Here is a 6,073-nt window from a genome sequence, read left to right on the forward strand (position 1 = left end):
ATGGAGAGACTCTCAAAGATGAGAGAATTTGTGAGAAAATTTTGCGATCTTTGGATCCAAAATTTGATTATATAGTCGTGATCATGGAAGAAACAAAAGATCTAGAAACCATGTCTGTAGAAGAACTTGTGGGCTCACTCCAAGCCCATAAGAAAAAACTCAACAGAAGGAGTGAAGATAAAGCACTAGAGCAAGCCCTCCAAACGAAATTGTCCCTCACTACAGATAGATACGACAAAGGGGGGACGTCATAGTGAGGAAGAGGATGAGGCTGAGGATCTTATAGAAAAATTTTTGGAAATTTTGAATCCAGAGAAGGCGATAGAGGTGAAAGAGGTCCTACTAGAGGAAGACACAATCAACAGAACTATGTCTCACGAAGCAGAGGACAAAGAAGAAGAGGGGGATGCAATAACCGATCGAACGTAGATAAGAGAAATATTCAGTGCTACAACTACCACAAGTACGAACACTACAATAATGAGTGCAGAGGTAATCCCCAAAATCACGAAGTAAATGAAAATTCTAACTTTGCAAAAAAATAGAAAGTCGAAGGAGAATTGTTGATGCTGATGGCACACAATTCAACCCACAAGGACCAAAATGTTTGGCACCTTGATTCTGGAGCCATCAATCACATGACTCATAAAAAGAACCTATTTAATGAACTTGATGAGAAAGTTGAGGGAGAGATATCATTTGACGATCTCTCTAAAGTCCCAGTTTGAGGAAGGGGAAATGTCCTAATCAAGAGAAAGGATGGAGACCATGCTTTTATCTCCAACACGTACTATGTGCCAGCCATGAAGACTAATATATTTAGTCTCGGACAGCTTGTGGAGAAAAGCTATTGAATTAGCCTTAGAGATAAGCGGATGGTGATAACAAACGCTTGAGGTAAGCTTGTTACTTGAGTACAAATGGAAAAAAATCGAATGTTTCAGTTCGCCATTCAACATGATACGCTAAGGTGTTTGAGCACTATCATCAAATACAAAGACTGGCTATGGTATCTCAGGTTTGAACATCTAAACTTTGAAAGTTTGAAATAGTTGGGAAGCAAGAAGATGGTGAAAGGCTTATCCAACATCCACCACCCAAATGTGATATTTGAAAGTTGTGTTCTGAACAAGCAACACAGAAAGAGCTTTGGAAAACAAGCCGACTAGAGATCTACCATGTCACTCCAGCTAGTACACACAGATGTGTGTGGTCCATTAAGACCGTTTTCAAATGGCAGAACCGATACTTCCTAATCTTCATTGACGATTATAGTAGGAAGACTTGGGTTTACTTCCTGAAAAGGAATTCAGAGGTGTTCGACAAGTTCAAAGCGTTCAAAGCTCTTGTGGAGAAATAGAGTGACTATCGCATCAAGTCACTTCGATCATACCAAGGAGGAGAGTACAAGGATGAAACTTTCCTGGAATTCCTTAGGCAACAAGGGATTCAAAAACAGTTCACACCGACCTACACTCTCCAGTTGAACAGTGTAGCTGAGAGGAAGAACCATACCATCCTTAATATGGCCAAGAGCATGTTAAAGGATAATAATATGTCAAAAAGCTTTTGGGCAGAAGCAGTGTCATGTGCAGTCTATCTACTCAATAGGTGTCCTAGGAACCCAGCCATTTATGTTGAAATTATTAAGCTGCAGTCAACCTATTCCACCTACTAGCCCACCTCCCTTGAAGTTAATTCCCACCTACCGTTCTAGCAATTGGTATACATAGATGTGTGTGTGTGTGTGTGTGTGTGTGTGTGTGTGTGTAATGTAATATGTGGTATAGAGAGGGTGAATAACCAGTGAGTGAGAGAAATTGTGTTTTTGAGAATTCCTCTGTAGTTTGTTTCAAATTATTTTATTGAAATCAATAAAATGTATTTGTGTGCAATCATCACTGAGTTTCAATCACAACCAGTGATTGAGTGAGTTCTCTCCACCCATTAAAAAAAAAGATTATAATTTTTTATTGGAGTGAGATATTTAATGTGTGAAAAATATATAATAAGAAAAGCAATTCCAAATAGAAAAGTTGTAGAAAGGATGAATGACTAAAGTGGGTGGTGGATCCCAAATACGTGCCCCCAGACTTTCTATGGCAAGTCCTAGCTATCGAAGAGTGTTGAATTCTTTTGCTATAAAGTTTTTGCGTCTTATCCATTTTGCACAACTAGAAAATGTGGAAGAGGAGAAAGGGATCACAGCATGTGGTCTGAAGAAAAAAAAGAAAACCATTTCATGTTGGAATATTTAAAAAAATTCAAAAATTTCAATCGAACTAGTTAATATTTCATAAATTCATTTATTATTTCATATTTATTACTTAATTTACAAATTCAGTTGTTTATCAGCAGCTGTTACAAAATTATTGATATAACAATATTAATTATCATTATTCATCATTAAAAGGTTATAAACATTAGGCAAAAACTTTATGAGACCATTTCAAAAATGACACTTATCTGTAATTTAGCAAAATAAAATCAATATAAAAGAAAGGCTCACCCTCCATTATAAAAGAATGCATGACCCAAAAAAAATAGAGGCTTGTTTTTGTAAATACAGATGAGGGCATCCTGAGCACTTAAAATGAAAATATGCTGTCTTAATTTGTACTGCTCCGTGCTTCATCTCCACATGCTTTCTCAGCGAAACCTAGCCAGCCATTTCCACAGAAACCACATCTTCGATCCAATACCGCTGCTGAATTCATAATCTGGCCAGCCATAGTTCATCGATCGATCAAAGTTAGATTACGTATAAAATATGCAGAGGGTAGGTGTTAATTAGTGTTTGTGTTCGGCGAAGTTTTAAGGTGGGAATTATTAAGTATAAGTAGTGGGATATGATGGGGGGGATGATGGATATGGATAAGCTTTTTGTGAGTGTGAAGAGCAAATTGAAGGCGCTGAAGATGGGGAGAAAAGTGTATGCCAAAATAGAGAAGAGTGAGAGCATGAGACTGGAGATTAGGAGCAAGAAAGCCCAGAAGCTGATTGCTGAGAATCTGAAGAAGGCTGATCCACCCAAGGGCAAGAACTGTTCCCATGCCCATGCCTTTACCTGCTATGCCTCTGCCTCTAACTACTAGCAGCTTCTTGCTTTTCGGTACAGTTTTTTCTTTCTTTCTTTCTTTCTTTCTTTCTTGGTCTTTACAGTTTACTGCTGCCCCATCAATTATTATTAATTAATATTATTCGATAGCCGTGGTGTCGATCGAGCCCCTTGAGGACATGACTTGTCCATCAGATGAGCGGTTCCTTCTTTAATTTTTATTTTTGTTGGGTAAATAGATGAGATTGAAGTAATGTCTGATTAAAAAAATTTGCATCCTTAGTTTTTATCTTTATCTCGTTTGTCAAAAGATGAGTTTCTATTGTTGTTGTTATGTTTGACAGGATATTTTTTGTCAAAAAAATCATCCGCCTGCATCTCCTGAATTAGTTTTTTTTTTTTTTGGCACATATTTAGCAGATGTATTGATGATCAAGCCCGTGCATTATTGATTAATTTGGAAAATGATTTAATGGGAAATGACGTTGGTATTAATGACTTTGGCTGATCAACCTCCAAATAAAAGGTTGTGCATTTTAGATGCACTTCACATTTAGTCAAAAAGTGAAGGTCACTATACAAGATTACTGTGAAATTTCTTGTCGTTGGTAAGGTATCTTCAGCCCATATAGAAGTTCCTTAGTAGTGCACATACAAATTTCAAACTGAGATGTTAGCCTTGTACATGTACTAGTATTGCACAAGTCCAATGCAAGTTAAGGAACGGATTGCTATGAAATCCTTCACAATGTTCCATTATCGCACTCGTAAAAATGAAAAATCATCCAGAAGAAAACAAAGGAGAAATATCATTCACAATCTAACATGATAATGTTCTTTTCGGGCGTAATCGATTCACTATTGTGTTCTATTTGGTTCATAAAGTAAAAAGAAAAAAATAAGAATGAAACTTGTATAAAAATGTATTAATTTGCAAAAGAAAAAAAAAAGTTATTTTAACACAAAAAACTTGCAAAAGTTATTTTTATGAATAATATAAGAACAGATAATTCCATAATAAGAAATGATTATGCATAGCCCTCGGGCAATGGCTCAACTGGTAAGGGCGGGTTTGGGATGGGCCACTTGCTAGTTTAAAGCCTAGGTTCCATTTCTGCCCCAACGAGCAAATCCTGTATTTACCCCTACGCAGTGAGAGGGGCCTTGTTGTATGGGCGTGGGAATAGTTTGAGTACCTTGTGTCACCACCAGAGTGTGCCAGAGTGTGCTCGGTCAACGGGAGTGTCAACTGGATGAGCTGGGAAAGTCAAGACACCCGATGTAATTAAAAAAAAAAATGATTATACATGTTCTATTCTGTTTTCCTTGGAATAATCCCAACTTTTGCATAAAAAACTACCTTTAAATTATGCCCTCATAAAATCGCTATTCTACTTTCTCTTATTGTCAATTAATGGTTTAAAAACATGGCAATGCACAATTTTTAACATATAATTGTCTTAGGTGTATTTAGGTAAAATCAAATAGTAACTTCTACTTAATTTATTTTTTAATTCATTGGAAGGCTATTAGGCTTGGCTACACAGTAAATGTTGCTTATCACACATTTCATAAGCAATGTTATCACTTTCCGAAGATAGAATGTGAGAGATTTTTAAAAATGAAGTTCTCGTGTTCTCATTGTTAGTTTAGTTGATTAACCAAATTCACAATGATCTAGTTAGGACCATGGGATAGGATATACATTAATGCCTTTTATAATCAGTTGATTTTAAAATCTAAATATGAAAATTTTCGAATCATCTAATCCTTAATTTTAGTGTGTTAAAACTTGATATACATTGTTGGCTCACAACCTAACAACTTAAACTTTTAGATAAAATGTTAATCTAACATGGTATTAGAGTTAGTTACCAAGAGGTTCTGAGTTCTAGTCCTATCGCCGCATTTATTCTGTGGTATTTTAAAAAAATTATTATTTGTTTCTCTCTCCATGTGCGGGGAGTGTTAGCTTAAACTTTTAGGTAAACTGGTAATCTAACAGCGTGCTCATTTATATCTTAGATGACCCGACAAATATGAAAGAAATACATAAAAGAGTATGAGTATATTCATATTCAATAAATTGTAAAAAGTGAACCACACATTTTTTTTTTTTTTTTGTCATAGAGCTAATTTTTCATTTCACAAATTTGTATGAAATAAATGAATAACAAAAAATAGTTTTCCCATTATTTGTTTGTCAAATTAGTTTTTTTTTTTAAATTTCAAATATTTACAAAAAATGACTCCCTATTTCTTAATTTTTCAAATTTGTATAGTAATTTGAGAAATATATTTTTTATTATTTTTTTAAATTTTTAACTCTTTACATGCTAGTATGAAATTTAAATCTTAAGCTTTAATTTATATGGATTATGTATGAAACTTTTCTACATCCAGTCGAATCCAAAAATCCCAAAATGCATGATCCCAAATATGAGTTTATATAATTTTGGCAATTATTTTGAAATCTAGAGATTAAAAATAAAATTTTTATACTCTTTATTTTTATCTTTTTACTACAAATTTTTAAAAACTAAAAATTAAATTAAAATTTTCATAATTCTTTAAAAAATAAAAAAATTAAAAAAAGACAACATTTTTCACAATTAAATGGATCCTAAGATTTTACAATAATCTAGTTCCTTTTGAAGTTTTCAAAATCATAAATTTTGTTAAAGAGGAGATATGTGCCAAGATTTTTCCCAAAAAATGTTTACAGCAAAATTTTCATGCCTTTGCTTGCAGCTATGCCCATGCCTTTGCCTGCTACGCCTCTGCTTCTGCGTCTGCCTCTACCTAGTTTACTAACTTCTTGCATTTCGGTATTTTATTTTTTCATTCTAAATAAATAAATTTTTTACATTTTATTGCATGTCCATCATTGTGAATTATTATTATTATTATTGTTGTTGTTGTTGTTGTTGTTGTTGTTGTTATTGTTATTGTTATAGTTATTGTTGTTTTTGTTGTTGTTGCTATTGTCGTCATCATCATCATTGTTGTGTTAGA

At 34.1% G+C, this 6,073-nt stretch overlaps 1 long non-coding RNA gene across 1 annotated transcript; it reads left to right on the forward strand.

Moving 5' to 3' along the window:
• The first annotated feature begins 2,614 nt into the window (after window positions 1-2,614).
• On the forward strand, window positions 2,615-3,797 carry LOC131154329 (uncharacterized). Its single transcript, XR_009136423.1, has 2 exons — window positions 2,615-3,112; window positions 3,479-3,797. It is a non-coding gene; the product is annotated as an uncharacterized LOC131154329 (long non-coding RNA).
• The last annotated feature ends 2,276 nt before the right edge of the window (window positions 3,798-6,073 follow it).

The sequence above is a fragment of the Malania oleifera genome, chromosome 4 (assembly GCF_029873635.1).
Source record: "Malania oleifera isolate guangnan ecotype guangnan chromosome 4, ASM2987363v1, whole genome shotgun sequence".
In the NCBI taxonomy this organism is placed as follows: Eukaryota; Viridiplantae; Streptophyta; class Magnoliopsida; order Santalales; family Ximeniaceae; genus Malania; species Malania oleifera.